Here is a 25,697-nt window from a genome sequence, read left to right as displayed (position 1 = left end):
GGCTATGTGGTTTTAGTTTAATCAGTTCTCTAATTTTATTGGTCACTGATCTGTTATTTGTTTTACTGTCTTATTTTCAAAATTTTGACAGTTTGTTGTATTTTTATGTATACTTTAAAAAACTGCATTTAAGTAGTAAAGAGAGAGAATGCAAAATATGAGTCTCTGGTCTTGTAATAAAATTGGATTTTTTTTTTTTAAATTGTAGCCTCCCTCTGAATTGTGAAACTTTAATTTTGACTTCTATATCTATTAAATGAGATTAATTTTGTCTGCTTAGTTACGATCCACTAAGAGCAACAGGCGGGCTAGTTCTGGATAAACATGTGTTTTCTTTTTTCTTTTAAAAATATATTTATTTTATGCACATTACACTTAGAACCATATACATATCCTGCATAAATACAACAGTATATACAAAATATCACGCGCACACACTTTTTAAACTATATGTCTTTTTAGTTGGCAAGTGGTATATGGAATAAGATTGCTGTCAAAAAGCAAGTGTGTGTGATCCTTTATCATTGTACATAAATTGTGACATACGAATAAAGATCTAAATTTACAAATATATATATTTTTTTAAATAAAAAATTTTTAGAATACAAATCTTTAATTACAAATACAATTCTTTTTTTGGAACTAAAATTTTGTACAATCTTCTTTTTTGGAAATAATACAAATTTTTATTTTGGAAGTATAATTTGTTTTGTTTTTTAGAATTAAACTTCCATCAATTGTCAAAACTAAATGCTAGTTCCCATTTTGCTAAAGGACTTGTCACAGCTAAACAGTTCAGCAGTTTGCCTGGAAATGTGGAGAAATGGCTAATATCCCATGTTTATCATGTAACATACAACATGGCTTAACATGCCTAAAGTGATTATTCTCATTTGTATCATATAACACTATTCAGAGGAATATTGATTTTTAAGTTTTAATTATGGTTTACATGGTAGCAGGAAAACTGTCTGTAGCATTTTTAATGTTGTCATTTACCATACAACATGTTTTAATATGCCTAATGTGCTTGTTCTGCCTTGTTTATTTTACAATATTGTACTTAGGAATATTGATTTTGTCATCAATATCTCCAACCGACTGCTGTGACATCACACGTCCTTTATCAAAAAGGGAACTAGCATTTATTTTTGACATTGTTATTTGACACATGCTGGAAGTGTAATTCCAAAAAAAAGTTGTACTTCCAAAAGAAAAAAAATGTTTTGTATTTCCAAAAAAGAAAAGAACAATTCCAAAAAAAAAAGATTGTACTTCCAAATAAAAAAATTATTACAGGAACCAATCCACAAATCCAGAATGAAAAATAATAATTCAGAATTGTTCCAAAATCCAGAAATATTCATTTATATTTCATAGTTGCCAACAGTCCCTGATTTCCAGGGACAATCCCTGGATTTTGCTGTATGTCCCTGGATTTTTTTGTCCCTGGAAATGTCCCTGGAAATGCTACCTCTTTTGCCCAACATTTGGTGTATAGAAACATAGAAACATAGATATTGACGGCAGATAAGAGCCATAGGCCCAGCAAGTCTGCCCGACCTTACCTAACAGTATAAACTTATCTAGTTCGTAGGATAGCCTTATGCTTGTCCCATGCATTTTTAAAGTCCCCCATATATATACATATATAGATAGATGTAGTTTATTATTTAAATGTAATTAATTCCTAATGCAATAGTGTTATTATTATTGAATGGGTTCACATATTATTTGTCTGCCTAATTTTAATGCTGTGTTATAAAAATAACTATATGCCCAGAATGTGTTCCAGAGACTGGGTAGGTGTAAGAGCTTGGTGCTGTAATCTGTATAATAAACTATTGATAAGTCTAAATTATACTATTCCTGGGTGTGTTTTGATTGCAGAACTGAGTGGGCGGAACAGTTGAACAGTAGGTTGTCAATACTTCAGTAACCCGCTTGCTTGCTCTGCTGCAAAGTGTCCCTGGAATTTTTTTTGAAATGTTGGCAACTATGATATTTATATATTTTTTTTTCTTAAAATAAATGATTACCAATTGCCATTTTTCTCCTCCAGTAAGTAACAATCTTCTCTGCCTGCATCTTTGGGTTTTTTTTTATGTTCTAAAATGCAAATAATAGTTTATTTAAATAAAACAAATATTACCTTTCTTGTTACAGTACAGTACTATCTTTCTAAGGGAACTATGCATACAAAAGTATTACAATGATATCAAATTACCTATAGGTTACATGTATTAGCTGTATTATGACATGTAAATATTACCTAAAATACATAAGATATTGTTGTTTACACTATGTTAAACTATTTAAAAATCCAAACCTTTTCTGATCCCAAGCAGTTTAGTTAAAGAGTTTTGAACCTGTAAAACGATGATGCGGATTAAGAAAATCTTAATTTAAGAAATCCATAGACCTATATCACAGATCTCACAACTATGACTACTGCATGTACATTTTAAGGTGAGGTCTCTTGTTGTAAGGAGTGGAGCATAAATAAGGAGGAATATGGTAACATGCACTATGACTAGCACAATATATAGGAGACAAATCTGTGAAACATAAGGAATAAACCATCTAAAATGGACAGGCAAACAAATGAAATGCGGAAGGTAGGCCAAGGTCAGATATTCCAACATACAGAGAAAGATGAATGTGTTTCATTTGCGTTGCACCATGAAAACTTCTGTATAAATGGCAGTCATATATTAAACACGTCCAAAAACTAGAAAAAAAGATACAGATTATATCAAAAATTGTTAACCCATGCCAAGTTTCCACTACACCAGAATTTACAGTACTATTTTCTTTATTTACGAAGTACCAACAGATTTGGCAGCAGGGGGTACAATAAATACATGATACGTAGACTGAGATGGGGGATTATACAGTACCCTGCTACCTACAGAGCTTACACTAAGTGGAACACATAATTATTATTATACAAAATTATAATTAATTATACTAAAAATATTAGCTGGAGAACTTATGTCTTTAACGTAAAGTAAAAATGATTACATACGGCCTAACAAACACTATGGGGCCCATTTATCAAGCCCCGGATGGAGCTTGAGGGCCAGTGTTTCTGGGGAGTCTTCAGGCTCGCCAGAAACACCAGTTATGAAGCAGCAGTCTAAAGACCGCTGCTCCATAACCTGTCCGCCTGCTCTGAGCAGGCGGACAGACATCGCCGCAATACAACCCGATCGAGTACGATCGGGTTGATTGACACCCCCCTGCTGGTGGCCGATTGGCCGCGAATCTGCAGGGGGCGGTGTTGCACCAGCAGCTCACAAGAGCTGCTGGTGCAATACTGAATATGGAGAGCGTATTGCTCTCCGCATTCAGCAAGGTCTGTTGGATCTGATCCTCACTGTTGGATCAGGTCCGACTGACCTTTGTTTAATAGGCCCCATATACACATATTTCTATACTCTACTTAATATTTTACTGCTACAAATTTTGACATCTGAAGCACGAGGCCCCACGGCATGTTGGGTAAGCAAATTAGATAGGAAACTGTGTTCTGTACAGAAAAGTTTGCCAGCTGGGTAACATTATGAAGTAGCCGGGTTGTGGCAGAGTAATATATTGCAATATTATAACATGTTTTGTTTTTTATTTCCAAATCACAGATTGATTGCATAGTTTAGCATAAATTTATGTAATTGATATTTTGTGCAACAAACATTGAAAACATTTACAGGGACAGTCTACACCAGAATTTTTATTGTTTAAAAAGATAGATAATCTCTTTATTAACCATTTTCAAATTTTGCATAACCCACACGGTTATATTAATACACTTTATACCTCTGTGATTACCTTCTATCTAAGCCTCTGTAGACTGCCCCCTTATTTCAGTTCTTTTAACTGACTTGCATTTATCCAACCAGTGCTGACCCATAAATAACTACACGGTAGCGAGCACAGGAACTAGCACTGTCTAGTTGTGGAAAACAGTCAAAACTGCCTTTAAGGGCTTAATAATTAGCATATGAACCTACCTAGGTTTAGCTATCAACAAAGAATACCAAAAGAACAAAACAAATTTGATGATAAACATAAATTGGAAACTTGTTTAAAATGGCATTTCCTATCTGAATCATGAAAGTTTACTTTTGACTTGAGTGTCACTTTAACCTCTATGGAAATATTGAACTGTTTTACACCCCCCGTAACAGTGATATACAGTAGACATAGCAATGAGTTTACCACTGTAGCAGTAGAGAACGGTTTTATACCCATGGACTGCTGGGAAAAAAACATAGATAAAAACATAAGTTTAAAAATATTTTTAAATTATATAAGCCTTCTAGCTTGACAATGGAAGCAACACAGCTGTACAATTTTCAATTACCCTTGTAGCCGTTTATAAAATGTGGCTTTTTATTTTTAATGCTCACATCGACAAACTATGTCGTTTTCTGCTTTTACACAGGTGCTGACAGGTACATATGCTCTGTGCAGTGAACACAGCTACCAATCAGCACTTAATAATGAAAAATATTTAAAAAGGCTAAAGTAGCATATTTATTTTAACATATTTAATATGGAGCAGGTCCTCATTATTATTATTCTTTATTAATAAAGCACCAACCGATTCCGCAGCGCTGCCCATGGGTACAAGGATAAAAGTACCCATCAGATCTTTCTAGTAGTAACTAGGTTAAAACAGATATAAGAATTGAACTCAGATCCAGATAAAAAAATATTGCTGTTTTTTTACATTACTCATAGTCAACAGTCGAAACCTATACAGGCACAACCACCAAAGAAAAAAACTGTATTTGACACTTATGTGCTTTCTAAATTTAAAACATAGATGAAAATATAATTCACATGGTCCACTATATTTTCTCCATTATCTCTCTCTGTCACACAATTATTCTGTGTTTTTGTGCTTTTCTTTTTCTCTTGTGCTGTTTCTCCCTTTCCCTCTGTATCTCCGTTTTTCCATTTAGCTATATATGATGGTGAATATACTTTATGCAGATAACATGGTTTTAGGAATAATAGTTTAGCTAATTTTCAAAATTCTAAAGACCACGTGAACACATTAAACATTGATCTGTGGTTTTCAAGAACTGCAGGAATAAATGTAAAGCCACTGGTGATGTTGCGAATAGGTCGCCGGCGAACATAGAATGTTCGCGTTCGCCGTGGCGGGCGAACATATGCGATGTTCGATCCGCCCCCTATTCGTCATCATTGAGTAATACTTTGACCCTGTACCTCACAGTCAGCAGACACATTCCAGCCAATCAGCGGCAGACCCTCCCTCCCAGACCCTCCTACCTCCTGGACAGCATCCATTTTAGATTCATTTGGAAGCTGCTTTCTAAGTGAGAGGAGGGACAGTGTAGCTGCTAGTGTATTCAGTGTCCACTACAGTCCTGAAGGACTCATCTGATCTCTGCTGTAAGGACAGCACCCCAAAAAGCCCTTTTTAGGGCTAGAAAATCAGTCTGGTTTTTTTTTTCCTGTGTAATCTAATTGCAGTTGCCTGCCTGCCAACGTGTGTGTCAGGCTCACAGCGTATACTGTGCCCACTTGCCCAGTGCCACCACTCATATCTGGTGTAACAGTAGTGTAGATTTAAAAAAAAAAAAAAACAACACTTTTTTGACTGTGAAATAATAGCAGTCAGTTTCCTTCACACATGTGCGTTTCAGGGCCTGCCTGCCAGGGCACAGTGTCACCCCACTGCAACTCATATCTGGTGTAACAGTAGTATAGATTTAAAAAAAACAACACTTTTTTGACTGTGTTAAATGATAGCAGTCAGTTTCCGTCACACGTGTGCGTTTCAGTGCCTGCCTGCCAGGGCACAGTGTCACCCCAGTGCAACTCATATCTGGTGTAACAGTAGTGTAGATTTTAAAAAAACAACACCTTTTTGACTGTGTTAAATAATAGCAGTCAGTTTCCTTCACACGTGTGTGTTTCAGTGCCTGCCTGTCAGGGCACAGTGTCACCCCAGTGCAACTAATATCTGGTGTAACAGTAGTGTAGATTTAAAAAAAAAAAAACAACACTTTTTTTTTGACTGTGTTAAATAATAGCAGTCAGTTTCCTTAACACGTGTGAGTTTCAGTGCCTGCCTGCCAGGGCACAGTGTCACCCCAGTGCCACCACTCATATCTGGTGTAACAGTAGTGTAGATTTAAAAAAAAAAAAACAACACTTTTTTGACTGTGAAATAATAGCAGTCAGTTTCCTTCACACGTGTGCGTTTCAGTGCCTGCCTGCCAGGGCAGTGTCACACCAGTGCAACTCATATCTGGTGTAACAGTAGTGTAGATTTAAAAAAAACAACACTTTTTTGACTGTGTTAAATAATAGCAGTCAGTTTCCTTCACACGTGTGCATTTCAGTGCCTGCCTGCCTGCCTGCCAGGGCACAGTGTCACCCCAGTGCAACTCATATCTGGTGTAACAGTAGTGTAGATTTAAAAAAACAACACTTTTTTGACTGTGTTAAATAATAGCAGTCAGTTTCCTTCACACGTGTGCGTTTCAGTGCCTGCCTGCCAGGGCACAGTGTCACCCCAGTGCAACTCATATCTGGTGTAACAGTAGTGTAGATTTAAAAAAAAAAAACAACACTTTTTTTTTGACTGTGTTAAATATTAGCAGTCAGTTTCCTTCACACGTGTGCGTTTCAGTGCCTGCCTGCCAGGGCACAGTGTCACCCAAGTGCAACTCATATCTGGTGTAACAGTAGTGTAGATTTAAAAAAAACAACACTTTTTTGACTGTGTTAAATAACAGCAGTCAGTTTCCTTCACACGTGTGCATTTCAGGGCCTGTCTGCCAGGGCACAGTGTCACCCCAGTGCAACTCATATCTGGTGTAACAGTAGTGTAGATTTAAAAAAAAAAAAACTTTTTTCACTGCCAGTCAGTTTCCTTCACACGTGTGAGTTTCAGTGCCTGCCTGCCAGGGCACAGTGTCACCCCAGTGCAACTCATATCTGGTGTAACAGTAGTGTAGATTTAAAAAAAAACAACACTTTTTTGATTGTGTTAAATAATAGCAGTCAGTTTCCTTCACACGTGTGCATTTCAGTGCCTGCCTGCCAGGGCACAGTGTCACCCCAGTGCAACTCATATCTGGTGTAACAGTAGTGTAGATTTAAAAAAACAACACTTTTTTGACTGTGTTAAATAATAGCAGTCAGTTTCCTTCACACGTGTGCGTTTCAGTGCCTGCCTGCCAGGGCACAGTGTCACCCCAGTGCAACTCATATCTGGTGTAACAGTAGTGTAGATTTAAAAAAACAACACTTTTTTGACTGTGTTAAATAATAGCAGTCAGTTTCCTTCACACGTGTGCGTTTTAAGTGCCTGCCTGCCTGCCAGGGCACAGTGTCACCCCAGTGCAACTCATATCTGGTGTAACAGTAGTGTACATTTAAAAAAATAAAATACAATTTTGACTGTAATAGATTGAATAGCAGTTAGTTGTCTGCAAGCGTGTGTGTCAGGCCTACAGCGTCTACTCTGCCAACTTCTGCCAGTGCACAGTGCCACTTATATCTGTTGTCACAGTAGCTTGCACGCATAGTACCACTAATCGGAAAAAAAATGACAGGCAGAGGCAGGCCACCCCGCAGGGGCCGTCGTGTTCGTGGTGCTGTGATTCCCTTTGGCCCTAGAATAATGCCCAGTGTTCAGAGGCCACGTACCCCGACCTCGAACAGTTCTGAGGACATAGTTGACTGGCTAACACAGGACACCCAATCTTCTACAGCTTCCACTCGGAACCTTGATGCACCATCCTCCTCCAGCTTAGCTTTGGGCACCTCTCAAGTTACCACTCGCCCGCCTGCCGCCACCACCAACACTAGCACCACAGCCGCTTCACTTTATCTGTCAGAGGAGTTATTTACACATCAGTTGGAAGAAATGAGCAACCATTATTGCCAGAGGATGTAGATAACAGGGATATGTCTCAGTCAGGCAGCATTACACACATGGACGTACGGTGTGATGATGATGTTGTACCCGCTGCTGCTTCCTTTGTTGAGTTGTCAGATGCAAGTGAAGCGGTTGATGATGACGATGCATCCGTGGATGTCACGTGGGTGCCCGCTAGAAATCGATGCCATATACACGTCCCCTGATAGGGGACGTAACAGGGATTAAACTGATATGAATAGTACTACTTAACACACCACTCCTATCTGGTGACACATTAGATTGCACGCGCAGTGCCCCAAATTTGAAGTAGGAGGACCGACCAAGCATCTTTTTCCATCTCCCGGTTCCTAAAATCGATGCCATATACACGTCCCCTGATAGGGGACGTAACAGGGATTAAACTGATAAGAATAGTACTACTTAACACACCACTCCTATCTGGTAGCACATTAGATTGCACGCGCAGTGCCCCAAATTTGAAGTAGGAGGACCGACCAAGCATCTTTTTCCATCTCCCGGTTCCTAAAATCGATGCCATATACACGTCCCCTGATAGGGGACATAACAGGGATTAAACTGATAGGAATAGTACTACTTAACACACCTTATAATAATGCAGAGAGAGGCAATGCAGAGAGAGGAGTCTGAAGAAGAGGAGTCAGAGGAGGAAGGTGGCTTTGAGGAGGTGGAAGACCAAACACACCAGGTGTCCCAGGGGGCTTGTTGTCACCTTTCGGGGACCCTTGGTGTTGTACGTGGCTGGGTGGAGGAAGAGACCTTCAATGACATCAGTGAGGACAAGGAACGGGACATGGCTAGCTTGGTATCCAACCTTGTGCAAATGGGGAGTTTGCGGTTCTAGGCCAAAATAAACTTTCATGATTTAGATAGAGCATGTAATTTTAAACAATTTTCCAATTTACTTTTATCACCTATTTTGCTTTGTTCTCTTGGTATTCTTAGTTGAAAGCTTAACCTAGGAGGTTCATATGCTAATTTCTTAGACCTTGAAGCCCACCTCTTTCAAATTGCATTTTAACAGTTTTTCACCACTAGAGGGTGTTAGTTCACGTATTTCATATAGATAACACTGTGCTCGTGCACGAGAAGTTATCTGGGAGCAGGCACTGATCGGCTAGACTGCAAGTCTGTCAAAAGAACTGAAAAAAGGGGCAGTTTGCAGAGGCTTAGATACAAGATAATCACAGAGGTTAAAAGTATATTATTATAAATGTGTTAGTTATGCAAAACTGGGAAATGGGTAATAAAGGGATTATCTATCTTTTAAAACAATAAAAATTCTGGTGTAGACTCTCCCTCTAAACGGGGAGTTTGGTCTGTCACTGTGAAGCGGGCGTAACCCTTACACTACCTGATCGATACAACATCATACCTGATGTTTTAAAGCACGTTATTCCAAACAATTTAGGAATGTTAGGTGATTTATGCCCTTTATGGATTAAAACCAGACTCTGCATCAACTATGTAATTTTCCATGGGAGTTTTGGCATGGAACCCGCTCCGGCATGCCACAGTCCAGGTGTTAGTCCCCTTGAAACAACTTTTCCATCACTATTGAGGCCAGAAAGAGTCCCTTTGGGTTTTAAAATTTGCCTGCCTATTGAAGTCTATGGCGGTTCGCCCGGTTCGCCCGCGAACCCAAATTTTTATGATCGCGACATCACTAAAAGCCACTGGATAAAAACAAATTATCTATATAGATGCAGTGCAATATGCAGATGTAACTATATTTAAAACATTAAATAAGCCAGACCAAGCAGACAGATACCTTCTTAAAGGGCCATCATACCCAAATGTTGAAAAACTTGAAAGTGATGCAGTATAGCTGTAAAAAGCTGACTAGAAAATATCACCTGAACATCTCTATGTAAAAAAGAAAAATATTTTACCTCAAAAGTTCCTCAGTAGCCACATCCCATTGTAAAGGACTTCTAAGCAGCAAATCAGTATGTCTGTCCCAGGACAGCTAAGGGGTTGAGCCTCGTGCACTCATGTTATTTCCCTATTCAGTTTAAAGTAAGTTTACTATGAAATCTCATGAGAGTTAAAGGGACATTATACACTCATTTTTTCTTTGCATAAATGTTTTGTAGATGATCTATTTATATAGCCCATAAAGTTTTTAAAAAAAATAAATGTATAGTTTTGCTTATTTTTAAATAGCATTGCTCTGATTTTCAGACTCCTAACCAAGCCCCAAAGTTTTATGTGAATACTGTCAGCTACCTTCTCCAGCTTTCTGCTGTTTGTATAAAGGGTCTTTTCATATGCAAAAGAAGGGGGGGGGGTGTCTTTTTTGCCACTTGCAGTGGGCTTTCCAGCTACCTTTTCAACAGAGCCAAACTGACAGCTTCTAAGTAAATTTTTAAACAGTTTTATACTGGATTTTTATATCAGTATCTGTGCATCTTATTCTTTATAGTAGTGTCTATTACATGCAGTTATATGAAAATGAGTGTATACTGTCCCTTTAAGTGAAATCTCATGAGATCACAGTAAAAGAGTTCATGACCTCAGCACTGTTGATGCTGATTGGCTGCAGTTCATTTCTTCATTTATTTATTTTATTTACATGCAGCTGGGCAGCAGCTGAGTATAACTTTTTATGGGGATATGGACTAGCGCCTACTCAATACCCTTGGAGATTAGGGGGGAGGTGATACCTAGTGACCACCAATAGAATCGAATGTATAATAGGGATCCCCCAAGCGCCTACCGAACTGGAGGCAGATAGGGATAGTAAGGTATAATCAGGTATATAGAGGTAGATAAAATGTTAGATATTTAATACATAATCTAAAAACATAAATTACAACTCATGGATCCATGAAAAATAAAACAAATGGTAATACGCTCAAAATGGTAATAAAATCACATACAGATAAAAACAATAGATGGTTGCAGGCAAGTGGCCTAGCTCCTGCGCAGACCTGGGTACAAAGTGTGAGGGTACCAATGTGGTGAATACAAAAAATATATAAAAAATTGCAAAAATTACAAATATGAAAAATAACAGGTGTAAAAAATAAAAGATCAACGGAACGAATAGGTCTCAATGTAAAACCTCAATGAAAATTAGTGTCAATAAATGTCAATTGAAAAATAAATGTCAGTTGAAAAATAATGTGAATTGCAATTCAGATCCAAACTTCAGGTGAAAATAGTGAAAAATAGTGAAAAATAGTAAAAAATAGAAAAATGGTGAAAAAATGTTTTCGTGACAAAAATTAATGGTGAAAAAATAAAGTAGAAATAGTCACCCAGACCTAAAAGGATATTCCTTTCAGGAATCCCATTTGTAGATATATCCTTGGGGTGTGGAAGGAACAGTGCCCACAAACGTGTGGAACAGGGAATCAGATATCGGTGTAGATGTCAGATTAACTCCAAAAACGATATCCACCTAAAAATACGTGAAAAAAGAAAAATATAGTGCAGATTGTCTCTCACAATATTACATATATGAAAATAGGCTTACCAATACTCAGTCAACGCGTTTCGGCCCTAGTATAGGCCTTTATCAAGACTGAGTTGACTAAGGAGATTTTATCCTTATAAAGGGTATTGTAGCCAATGGGTGTGTTGAGTTTTTGCGCCAAAAATAAGCTCCGCCCACTTCCTGTTAGATGCATTGTGGGTATGGGCATTGTGTCAAGGGTAAGGGCATTCTTAGCAACAGTGATCCTATTCCATTTGTGCTGAGTACTCAGGGGTTCAGATTATAATCAATATAGTATGTGTATTATATATTATAGGGAAACTATTTACCTAACTTATATTTGTGATAGAAATTAGATTTGTATATGAAACTGATACCGGAATCTGACTTCTGGTTCATGATGTCACTTCCTGTGCATATTGTGACATATTTTATCTAACTTCATTTATTTTCGGATCAATTATTACATCCTTAAAAGACAAGTTCTATTGTCAGATACCATAAAATGGATCTGATATAACTGTCAGAGGATAGATTCTAAAGTAAATTAAATTAAATTATGCCCACGGAGTATTACTTCCGATTACGGTAAATTCTGACGTCACTTCCGGTTCGGGAGTGTTTGCGGAATATCACTTCCGGTTTTGGAAAATTATGACAATATTTCTGTTAAATACATAGGGCGGCACTCTTTCATGAAAAGTAATCACATCAATGTTGTTAAAGTGCCTGACAGGACTTTAGACCATATCAGGACCAGTTCTAATTGTAAAATATAACCTTATACTTAGTAAAACTATTTTGCACAATTCACAATGTAAGGGATGTAGCTTGTAGAATTAACGCTTGTTAGTGTATCACTTGTTAGCATATAATATAGTATGTTCAGAGACATTAGAAACTGTTAAATAGCTATATATAGCTTAGAATATACTTATGAACTAGAGAATCAGTAGTGATATAGCAGAGACAATTTTTAAAACATATCATAAATAAAACATATCCTAAATAAATCCTTAATTGGCTAATCATCAAGACTAAATTTCGAAAAAGTGGTAATAGATTAAATTAGGACAATAAATAGCTCTGACTGAGTTGTGATATCACGACAGTACAGACAACGCTATTGGTGGTTGATATAATTTTAGACAACAGGGGGCTAATTCATAGGCTAAAAAGTAAATGAGCATAAGTCTTAGTGTAATTGGAAGAGATTACGACCTTACTTAGGTCTAACAGTATGGAGACGAAATTACTGGCATAGCACTATAGGGGACTGGTGTAATTCTAGAGTCGGTTATAACCGATGGGTCAATGTATTCTCAGAGAAATCAATAAACAATGTTGTGTGAATATCAGGATAATGTATCTATATCAGGATAAGATATAAAGGTGGATGTGCACGTAAAGAACAGCTATTAACTTAGAGGAGAAAGAGGATTTGTATAATAGGGCTATCCCATAGTGGATTAGTCTGGATGTATCATAACGGGTAAGTCCTCTAAAGGGACCCTTCAGTAGGTACCCAGTCAAATAATGGATGGCAAAGGCAGGAACACACACATAACCAGAAGTCAGGGATGATCAAGATATACAGGTGCTCCTAGAGATTCAGGAGAAGAGGGGAGAATATTTAGGGGCAGGATTTAGGTGATTTTGAATAGATGGGAAAAATCCTCTTTGTTATTTAACCCCTTAGGATGAAGGCAGTCCAGAGTGAAAATCCATTTGGATTCTGTAATAAGTAATTTTTTCTCAAAATTACCTCCTCTCCATCCTTTGTTGACTTTCTGAATGCCCATAAAGCTCAGATCTCTAATATTACTATTGTGTTTCAGGGTAAAATGTTTGTATAGCGATGTTTCCATGCTGCATTTCTCAATTTGTAACTAGTGATGTCCCGAACTGTTCGCCCGCGAACGGTTCACAGCGAACATAGCTTGTTTGCGTTCGCGTTCGTGGGCGAACACATGGCGATGTTCGATCCGCCCCTATGTGTCATCATTGTGGAAACTTTGACCCTTTATGTCACAGCCGCCTGACACATTAGAGCCAATCAACATCAGACACTCCCTCACAGACACTCCCAGCTACTCGGAATCCGCCATTTTAGACTCATAACGACCTTGCTTTTTTAATGATAGGACGTGTTATGTTTTTGCTCCTGACATTAATTGGAAAAACATAGCTAGGCTAGTGTATTTACAGTCCAGAAGGACTCCACTCATCTCTGCTGCAAGCACAGCACCCCAAAAAGCCCTTTTTAGGGCTATATTTCGTGCCGTTTTTTTTTTTTTTTTATTAGCATTTGCCTGGCTTTCAGCTGTGTGTTTAAGGCTCACAGCATATGCTGTGACTACTGCCACCACTGATATCTCCCTAACAACATTAGTTTAAATTTAACTAACCCAAAAATATAATTATTTTTCTAGTGTAATTTTTTTTCATTTTCTATCAGGCCAGTGTCACACAGCATATACTCTGGTTCATTGCTCTGTGCCAGCCAGCAGCCAGCAGTGTTAATATCCGTTTATAACATTATTTTTAATTAAAAAAAAAAACACAAAAAAATATTTTTCTAGTGTAATCTAATTACATTTACTATCATGCCTGTGTCTGTCAGGCTCACTCAGCATTAATATACCTCTTTTTTTCAGTCTTTTGGTTAATTGGTCTGTGCCAGGCAGCCACCCAGCACTCATATCTATTTTTCTTTCACCTTAATTTTAATATATAAAAAAAAAAAAGTTTAAATTTGTTTGCTAGTGTAATCAAATCTAATTTTCTATCCGGCCTGTGTGTTTTGCTGACATAGAGAGCCTACTGTGTTTACTTGCTGCCCTCCCTAGTCTATGAGCCACGACTCATATGTGTTTAACCTTTTTTTAATCCCCCCCCCCCAAAAAAAATAATTTCAATCATTTTTCTAGTGTAATCTAATAGTATTTTCTATCAGGCGTGTGTGTATCCGACATACATAGCCTACTGTTTTTAATAGCTGCCCTTCCAAGGCTATCAGCCACGACTCATATGTATGTGCTTAACCTTTTTCTTAAAATTTCCAAAAAAAAGTCTTTAAATCATTATGCTAGTGTAATCTATTTGTATTTTCTATCAGGCCTGTGTCTAACTGTCTATCTGACTTACACAGCATACTGTTGTTATAATTGCTGCCCTACGTAGCAGCCAGCCAGTGCGACCACTCATAGAGTCATATGTGCATTGCACTTCTTAACATAATTTTAATATTAAAATCTAAAATTTTAAAATATTTTGCTAGTGTAATGTAACTTAATTTTCTATCAGTCCTGTGTTTTTGTCACTTACACAGCATACTGTGTTAAATTACTGCCCTACCTATCGTCCACGACTCATATCTGCCAGCCTGTCTGCCAGGCCCAAGTAGCCAATTAGTGGCACCAATCACAATTCTTGTAACAGTAATAAAAAAAAAAAAACATAATTTTTTGGACTGCAAATATTCAGTCTCCTAGGGCCATTGAATTTCATTTACCTCCTGCCTGCCACTGCCAGCCTTTTGTGCCAGGCCGTCTAGCCAACTATTTATACCAATCATAATTGTTGTCACAGTCAGACAGTATAGTTATTAATTTAAATAAAAACTTTTTTTAGTGTTGATCTTAACCCCCAGTTTTCTCGTGCCTTTGAATTGCACTTTTCTACAGCCTTCCAAGCCTGTGTGCCAGGCCTACTTAAAAAATATTTACACCAATCATATTTGTTGTGACAGTATTCTAATAATTAAAAATTAAAATTTTTGTTAATAGTTGCTGTGATTTGAATCCTCAGTTTGCTGGTGCCATTGAATAGCACTTTCCTCCTGCCTTGCAGCCTGCTGTGAGCCAGGCCCACCTAGCCAATTGTTGTCACCAATCATATTTCTGTTAACAGTATTGCAAAAATTGTCAATCATAACTGTTTAGACTGTCAGTAATCAGTCTCCTAGTGTCCTTGAATTGCATCTCCCCCCTGCCTGCCATCCGTTTGTGCCAGGCCGTCTTGCCAACTATTTACACCAATCCTAATTTTTTGTCACATTATAGTTACTAAATAAAATTAAAAAAATCTTTATTGTTGATGACCTTAACCCTCAGTTTGCTCGTGCCTTTGAATTGCACTTTTCTACAGCCTTCCAAGCCTGTGTGCCAGGCCTACTTAAAAAATATTTACACCAATCATATTTGTTGTGACAGTATTCTAATAATTAAAAATTAAAATTTTTGGTAATAGTTGCTGTGATTTGAATCGTCAGTTTGCTGGTGCCATTGAATAGCACTTTCCTCCTGCCTTGCAGCCTGCTGTGAGCCAGGCCTACCTGGCCAATTGTTGTCAGCAATCATATTTCTGTTAACAGTATTTCAAAAATGGTCAATCATCACTGTTTAGACTGTCAGTAATCAGTCTCCTAGTTTCCTTGAATTGCATCTCCCTCCTGCCTGCCATCCTTTTGTGCCAGGCCGCCTTGCCAACTATTTACACCAATCCAAATTTTTTGTCACAGTATAGTTACTAATTACAATTAAAAAAATCTTTATTGTTGATGATCTTAACCCTCAGTTTGCTCGTGCCTTTGAATTGCAGTTTTTTACAGCCTTCCAAGCCTGTGTGCCAGGCCTACTTAAAAAATATTTACACCAATCATATTTGTTGTGACAGTATTCTAATAATTAAAAATTAAAATTTTTGGTAATAGTTGCTGTGATTTGAATCCTCAGTTTACTGGTGCCATTGAATAGCACTTTCCTCCTGCCTTGCAGCCTGCTGTGAGCCAGGCCCACCTAGCCAATTGTTGTCAGCAATCATATTTCTGTTAACAGTATTGCAAAAATTGTCAATCATCACTGTTTAGACTGTCAGTAATCAGTCTCCTAGTTTCCTTGAATTGCATCTCCCTCCTGCCTGCTATCCTTTTGTGCCAGGCCGTCTTGCCAACTATTTACACCAATCCAATTTTTTTGTCACAGTATAGTTACTAATTAAAATTAAAAAAATCTTTATTGTTGATGATCTTAATCCTCAGTTTGCTCGTGCTTTTGAATTTCACTTTTCTACAGCCTTCCAAGCCTGTGTGCCAGGCCTACTTAAAAAATATTTACACCAATCATATTTGTTGTGACAGTATTCTAATAATTAAAAATTAAAATTTTTGGTAATAGTTGCTGTGATTTGAATCGTCAGTTTGCTGGTGCCATTAAATAGCACTTTCCTCCTGCCTTGCAGCCTGCTATGAGCCAGGCCCACCTAGCCAATTGTTGTCAGCAATCATATTTCTGTTAACAGTATTGCAAAAATTGTCAATCATCACTGTTTAGACTGTCAGTAATCAGTCTCCTAGTTTCCATGTAGACCACCACCACCGAGAGTCCTGGAAGTAACAGGGATGATGAGATGAAAGAGCTAAGAATAGTAGAACTTGAAACAACAGAGTTAGCCATGGGTGTTAGTGCAAAACCGCTTGGGTTTTTTTTTGGCTTTGGGTGCGGCTATTCATGCAGGCCATATAGAGCTGACAACATTCGGTGTCGTATCAGCTAATAAACTAATAAGAACAGTACTACCAAAATACAGCCAATGAAGGGCCTTAGGAAGACTGGGCCAAGGTTGGATTGTAGTATTTGGTTAGGCTAATCATGATGGCCATGTAGACCACCACCACCGAGAGTCCTGGAAGTAACAGGGATGATGAGATGAAAGAGCTAAGAATAGTAGAACTTGAAACAACAGAGTTAGCCATGGGTGTTAGTGCAAAACCGCTTGGCTTTTTTTTGGCTTTGGGTGCAGCTATTCATGCAGGCCATATAGAGCTGACAACATTCGGTGTCGTATCAGCTATTAAACTAATAAGAACAGTACTACCAAAATACAGCCAATGAAGGGCCTTAGGAAGACTGAGCCAAGGTTGGATTGTAGTATTTGGTTAGGCTAATCATGATGGCCATGTAGACCACCATGTAGTAATAAGAACAGTACTACCAAAATACAGCCAATGAAGGGCCTTAGGAAGACTGAGCCAAGGTTGGATTGTAGTATTTGGTTAGGCTAATCATGATGGCCATGTAGACCACCACCACCGAGAGTCCTGGAAGTAACAGGGATGATGAGATGAAAGTGCTAAGAATAGTACTACTTGAAACAACAGAGTTAGCCATGGGTGTTAATCCAAGACCGCTTGGATTTATTTTTGTATTGGGTGCAGCTAATCATGCAGGCCATATAGAGCTGACAACATTCGGTGTTGTATCAGCTATAAAAATAATAAGAACTGTACTATCAAAATACAGACAATGAAGGGCCTATGAAGACTGAGCAAAGGTTGGATTGTAGTATTTTGTTCGGCTAATCATGATGGCCATGTAGACCGCCCGTAACAGGGATGAAAGTGCTAAGAATAGTACTAATTGAAACAACAGAGTTAGCCATGGGTGTTAGTCTAAGACCACTCAGCTTTTTTTTGGGTTTGGGTGCAGCTAATCATGAAGGACCGATAGACCTGCCACCATTTGGTGTTGTAACAGGTATGAAAATGCAAAGAACAGTACTACATAACACAACCTACTTACCATGGGTCCCAGAACATATGTTTGGTTGTTATATTTTGTAAGGGTAATCATGCAGGCCATATAGACCTCCACCGATAGGGTGAGTATGAGTAACAGCTATTAAAATGCAAAGGACATTACTAATTAACACACCATAGTTACCATGGGTCGCAGACCAAGAGCAGATGTCTTATTATTATATTTTGTATGGGTAATCATCCAGGCCGTATAGACCTCACCAAATAGGGGGAGTTACAGAGATTAAAGTGCTAAGAATGGTAGTACTTAAAACACAACCTCGTTAAAATAGGTAGCAGACCACATGTCTTATTATTATAATTTTTCAGGGTAATCTGGCAGGCCATATAGAACTCCCCCGATAGGGGGGGGGGAACAGGGATTAAAGTGCTAAGAAAAGTACTAATTGACACAAGCTAGTTGGGTCCAAGAACGCATGTTTGATTATTAGAATTTATTAGGGTAATTATATATCTAACACATCTATCTATTTATCTTCTATCGATTCTATCTAACTATCAATCTATGTATATCTATCTATCCTATCTATCACTATCAATCTATCTTCTGTCCGGGATGTTTTGAGACAGCCACTTTGGGAATGTTAGTTGATTTAGACCCATTATGGCTTAAAAGCAGACTCTGCATCAACTATGTAATTTTCCATGGGAGTTTTGCCAGGGATCCCCCTCCAGCATGCAACAGTCCAGGTGTTAGTACCCTTGAAACAACTTTTCCATCACTATTGTGGCCAGAAAGAGTCCTTGTAGGTTTTAAAGTTCGCCTGCCTATTGAATTCAATGGCGGTTCGCGCATTCGCGAACAATACCGGAAGTTCGAGTCCGCGGTTCGCGAACCGAAAATTTTAGGTTCGCGACATCACTATTTGTAACAGGTGCTCTCGTATCCTGTCTCTTAGAAGTCTCGACGTTTGGCCCACATATTGTAGACCACATGGGCATTGCAACATATATATAACCCCTCTATCTTGACAACGTATTATGTCATGGATCTTATGTGTCACTCCTGTATTGTGGCATTTGAATGTTGCAGATTTTATTCCACATTTGCAGGCTTTGCAGGACGGACAGGGAAAGAATCCTCTAATCAACTTTCCAAATACATCTTTTACTCTGACCGTCTCCTTTTTAGATATACTAGGTGCAATTCTGTTCTTTAAGTTCTTAGTTTTCCTATATATAAATCTAGGTCTGGGAGGTAGTTTCTCACCGATCACTTCATCCTCTTTCAGAAGGGACCAATGTTTATTGAAGATGTTCTCAATAATATCCCTATTTTGACTGTATTCGGTAATCATTGGGTTGTCTAGAAGGTCACTCTTCTCCTCTTTTATCTTCCTCTTGTATTTGATCAAGTCCGAGCGTTCGATCTTTTCTACTTCAGATATTTTCTGATCCAACATCCTTTCTGAATATCCTCTCTCAAGGAATTTTGATTTGATCACTTGGGCCTGTTCTTCCCATTTTTCTTGGTTCAAGCAATTCTTTCTCATCCTCAACAGCTGCCCTTTTGGTATGTTGGTCTTCCAGTTATTGTGGTGGCAGCTCATCATGTGGACATAGTTGTTGCTATCCACATCTTTGAAGTATGTGGAAGTTTCTATCTCTCCTTTGTTGATTTTTATCTTTAGATCCAAGAAGGTTATTTCTGTAGTGCTACACTCATACGTGAATTTCAGGTTGTTCAAGTTGTTATTCATCACTTCAATGGTGAAATCCAGATCTTCCTTCGTCCCCTTCCATACCATTAGGATATCGTCTATGTAGCGACGGTAGAGGACCAGGTCCGCGCTCGCTGGGCAGGACTCCCAGAATATTTGTTCCCACCTCCCCATATAGAGGTTTGCGTAACTTGGCACGAACCTGGTCCCCATAGCCGTGCCACAGACTTGTTGGTAATAGCTTCCATTATCGTAGTTGTGGTTCAGAATAAATCCAATACTTTCCAATATAAATTCCATTTGATCTGCCGGCATATAAGGGTCTTTAGTGAGAAAGAATTCAACTGCTTCTATACCTTGTTGGTGTGGTATACTGGTATACAAGGATGCCACATCGCATGTAACCATAATGAATCCTTCTTCCCAAGCAAATTCTTCCAACATGTTCAATACTTGGGTCGAGTCTTTAAGATATGATGGAAGTTGTCTAACATACTTCTGTAAATTTAGATCGACGTATTTGGACAGGTTACTACTTAGGGAAGTGAAGTATAAAACTTTTTTGCGCTGCCTAATGGGGTAAGCCTTTTACTCCTAGGATATTTTCCCCAAAAAATATCTTACTTAGGTGTACAGGAGAGGTTTTGGAAATTTTTTGGAGTGTAGGCGCAAATGAATGCTTTTACCCCTGTCTTTATTATTCAGTATCCTTATCTAAGGGAATTGTATAAAAGATTTGACACTTGTTTAAATAACAAATCTATTTATTTGAAAAATAAGAAAAAATCTCTTTAAAATTTCAATAGGACTTTGTGACAAGTGGTTTACAAGTACTGATTGAGTTTAGACAGATATGTCTTGTAACCAATATGTGAAGTCTATGACTAGTGTTACAAGATTAATGGTATAGGTGTATAGTAACAATATGTTTGGTAACGATATGTTTAGTGACAATATGTTCATATGAAATACAATTAAACAACCTGTGTGTTTGAAAAATGTTTTAAAAATAGGACTCGTTAGAGTGTTGTACCTAGTGCATTGAAAACCTAGTACACAGTCTAAAAAAGTCAAATATACAGTTTGAAAGGGATCTTTATGTTTGTAGAGTTTTGCTATTCCTAATATTTCTAGTGTTACTATATATATAGAAAAATATTCTTGGTCTGGATGCTTGTTCCTGGTATCAACAATTATTAGCTTTCACAAAAATCACTGTCATATGAGAAAGGAAAGGAAAATGTTTGAACATTTGTTGCTTAAAATCTTACAAATATTTTTTGCTTAAAATCTTACAAATATTTCATAAAACATATATTGCAAAAAATGTAAAAATGTATATTTACGGTTAAAACTGTATTTCTGCAATTATAAACTTGCTAATAGTCGGCCGACTAGTGTATGGCACTTTAAATTGCACAGGAATTTTTGTATTCGTTGGTAACCCAGTATCAATAGTAAAGAAAAAGAAAAACCACCGGTGGATTTGTTGTTTAAAAGTCGTTTTCTTAAAAGCTTTTTTGGATAATTTGTGTCAGTTTATATTAGACACTCCTTTTTGCATCAGTATCCTTGAGACTGTGTACTAGGTTTTCAATGCACTAGGTACAACACTCTAACGAGTCCTATTTTTAAAACATTTTTCAAACACACAGGTTACTACTTAGGGAGCCTATACCGGATACTATCGGTCTCCCTGGTGGATTCTCAATAGATTTGTGAATTTTAGGAAGATGATACATCACTGGAGTGATGGGATAATCCACTTTGATATAGTTGAATTCTTTCTCATTCAAAATTCCTAGTTCTTTGGCTCCATCTAATATATTTGTTAGTTCCTTGTTATAAATATTCACTGGATTTGTTGGTAATCTCTTGTAGGTGTTCTGGTCGCCAAGGATCCTTTCATTTTCCCTTCTACAGTCACTCTCATTTAGGATGACAATGCCTCCCCCTTTGTCTGCTGGCTTAATTACTATTTTGTGGTTTTTCTCCAAATTTGTGATTGTCTTGATCTGATGGTCTGTAAGGTTATGTTTCTTGATCTTCAATTTTTTCGGTTGGAGATCCTTTATTTCTTTACATACGATGGTCTCGAAGGCTTCGATTGCCGGTCCTTTACTAGTGGTCGGACAGAACACCAACTTAGGTTTCAGCCCGGTATGTATATATTGGTCTCCCTCTTCAGTGATGGTCTGTCTCTTTGGTACCCAAGTAGAATTTTCTAATGGCGATTTGGAAAAAAACCTCTTAAGGGTGAGTTTTATAATGAATTCCTTTACGTTAATAAAGGTCTGAAATTTATCAAGGCTCCTAGTGGGTGCAAATGAGAGCCCAAATTTTAGAATCGTTGTCTCATCACTTGTCAGTGTATAATCACTTAGATTGAAGATGCCATCAGTGCTCTTCTGGTTTTCTGAATCAATTACATCTGCATCAGATTTATTCTTCTTTATTTTGACCCCTCCTCTGCTTCCTCTATGGGTCTTCTTCCTGTTCTGGAGGACGTTGGCTCTTCCCATTCTACAGTTTTTTGTGATCTCGGGAATCTCTCTCTGTTGTGAGTGTGGTCCACCCCTAAAAAAGGAGCCGATGATGACTCTGCTCCAGTGGTAATGGAATTGTTATAGTTGTCTCGTAGTTCCAACCTCGTTGCACGTTGAGTGTTCCATTCATCTCTTATCCTTGTATCTCTTGGAGATTCTCCGGATTGGTTATTCATAGCTCTCGGTCCTCCTTTCCATACAGGGGTCTTGTATATATCTCTATTGTCGTAGCTATAGTTGGTCTCTCGTCTTACTCTGAGATCATCCGAATAGGAATCCTTTCTGTTGTATTCATAGGGCTTTTCATAGCCTCCTCGTCTTTTTTGATAGAAACTATCCTCATTGTAGTTGCTTCTTGGTTGGTTATAGTAGTTCCTCCTTGGCTGGTTGAAATGGTTTCTCCATCTATGTGGATATGCTGGTGCCCACCCATGGGTCTGGTTCCTCCTATTATGCCATACACCTCTCCTCCTCTCTGGAGAATATTCCTCTCTCCATCTTGTATTTGGATTAGTGTCATAATCCCAATTGTTGGTATGTCTTATATGATTATAAGACATGTAAAAAAAAAGATGTATTTGGAAAGTTGATTAGAGGATTCTTTCCCTGTCTGTCCTGCAAAGCCTGCAAATGTGGAATAAAATCTGCAACATTCAAATGCCACAATACAGGAGTGACACATAAGATCCATGACATGATACGTTGTCAAGATAGAGGGGTTATATATATATGTTGCAATGCCCATGTGGTCTACAATATGTGGGCCAAACGTCGAGATTCTAAGAGACAGGATACGAGAGCACCTGTTACAAATTGAGAAATGCAGCATGGAAACATCGCTATACAAACATTTTACCCTGAAACACAATGGTAATATTAGAGATCTGAGCTTTATGGGCATTCAGAAAGTCAACAAAGGATGGAGAGGAGGTAATTTTGAGAAAAAATTACTTATTACAGAATCCAAATGGATTTTCACTCTGGACTGCCTTCATCCTAAGGGGTTAAATAGCAAAGAGGATTTTTCCCATCTATTCAAAATCACCTAAATCCTGCCCCTAAATATTCTCCCCTCTTCTCCTGAATCTCTAGGAGCACCTGTATATCTTGATCATCCCTGACTTCTGGTTATGTGTGTGTTCCTGCCTTTGCCATCCATTATTTGACTGGGTACCTACTGAAGGGTCCCCTTAGAGGACTTACCCGTTATGATACATCCAGACTAATCCACTATGGGATAGCCCTATTATACAAATCCTCTTTCTCCTCTAAGTTAATAGCTGTTCTTTACGTGCACATCCACCTTTATATCTTATCCTGATATAGATACATTATCCTGATATTCACACAACATTGTTTATTGATTTCTCTGAGAATACATTGACTCATCGGTTATAACCGACTCTAGAATTACACCAGACCCCTATAGTGCTATGCCAGTAATTTCGTCTCCATACTGTTAGACCTAAGTAAGGTCGTAACCTCTTCCAATTACACTAAGACTTATGCTCATTTACTTTTTAGCCTATGAATTAGCCCCCTGTTGTCTAAAATTATATCAACCACCAATAGCGTTGTCTGTACTGTCGTGATATCACAACTCAGTCAGAGCTATTTATTGTCCTAATTTAACCTATTACCACTTTTTCGAAATTTAGTCTTGATGCATAGTTAGCTTCTATTTTGATATAGAGATGGTTTTCACCAGTCCCCCGGCGCATTTGCCCACTCTAGCTACCAGCTATAGTGACTCAAACTTGAATTAAAGCTCAAGTCTGGTAGTGTCGTCACGATCCTGGGTGATATCATTATAAGAACATATGAGGACTCATGTCCCTTATATGATAATCTCCAGTAAGGTTTGTTATACCATTTATTGGTAACTCTATTAATCCATGCAACAAGAAAGCTTTGAAATGTATACACAGTTTATTAGTTCCAATATCAAAAGCCCACTTCTGTATATATGTAATTTTTTATTCCTATATAAGGTATTACTTATACTTAACGTTGCTAAGATTAGCCAATTAAGGATTTATTTAGGATATGTTTTATTTATGATATGGTTTAAAAATTGTCTCTGCTATATCACTACTGATTCTCTAGTTCATAAGTATATTCTAAGCTATATATAGCTATTTAACAGTTTCTAATGTCTCTGAACATACTATATTATATGCTAACAAGTGATACACTAACAAGCGTTAATTCTACAAGCTACATCCCTTACATTGTGAATTGTGCAAAATAGTTTTACTAAGTATAAGGTTATATTTTACAATTAGAACTGGTCCTGATATGGTCTAAAGTCCTGTCAGGCACTTTAACAACATTGATGTGATTACTTTTCATGAAAGAGTGCCGCCCTATGTATTTAACAGAAATATCGTCATAATTTTCCAAAACCGGAAGTGATATTCCGCAAACACTCCCGAACCGGAAGTGACGTCAGAATGTGCCGTAATCGGAAGGAATACTCTGTGGGCATAATTTAATTTAATTTACTTTAGAATCTATCCTCTGACAGTTAGATCAGATCCATTTTATGGTATCTGACAATAGAACTTGTCTTTTAAGGATGTAATAATTGATCCGAAAATAAATGAAGTTAGATAAAATATGTCACAATATGCACAGGAAGTGACATCATGAACCGGAAGTCAGATTCCGGTATCAGTTTCATATACAAATCTAATTTCTATCACAAATATAAGTTAGGTAAATAGTTTCCCTATAATATATAATACACATACTATATTGATTATAATCTGAACCCATTTTTTACTATTTTTCACTATTTTCACCTGAAGTTTGGATCTGAATTGGAATTCACATTATTTTTCAACTGACATTTATTTTTCAATTGACATTTATTGACACTAATTTTCATTGAGGTTTTACATTGAGACTTATTCGTTCCGTTGATTTTTTATTTTTTATTTTTTACACCTGTTATTTTTCATATTTGTAATTTTTGCAATTTTTTATATATTTTTTGTATTCACCACATTGGTACCCTCACACTTTGTACCCAGGTCTGCGCAGGAGCTAGGCCACTTACCTGCGACCATCTATTGTTTTTATCTGTATGTGATTTTATTACCATTTTGAGCGTATTACCATTTGTTTTATTTTTCATGGATCCATGAGTTGTAATTTATGTTTTTAGATTATGTATTAAATATCTAACATTTTATCTACCTCTATTTACCTGATTATACCTTACTATCCCTATCTGCCTCCAGTTCAGTAGGCGCTTGGGGGATCCCTATTATACATATGAGTATAACTTTTTACACAACACTTACTCTGCTGAGCTAAGGAGATTGTGAGGTAAAATATCGTCCTTTTTTACATAGAGATGCTCAGGTGATATTTTCTTGTCAGCTTTTTACAGTTATACTGCCACAGCATTAAAGGGACATAATACTCATATGCTAAATCACTTGAAACTGATGCAGTATAACTGTAAAAAGCTGACAGGAAAATATCACCTGAGTAT

This window comes from Bombina bombina, chromosome 6 (assembly GCF_027579735.1).
Source record: "Bombina bombina isolate aBomBom1 chromosome 6, aBomBom1.pri, whole genome shotgun sequence".
Classification (NCBI taxonomy): Eukaryota; Metazoa; Chordata; class Amphibia; order Anura; family Bombinatoridae; genus Bombina; species Bombina bombina.
The sequence above is the reverse complement of the archived record's forward strand: the minus strand, read 5'-3'. Positions refer to the sequence as shown.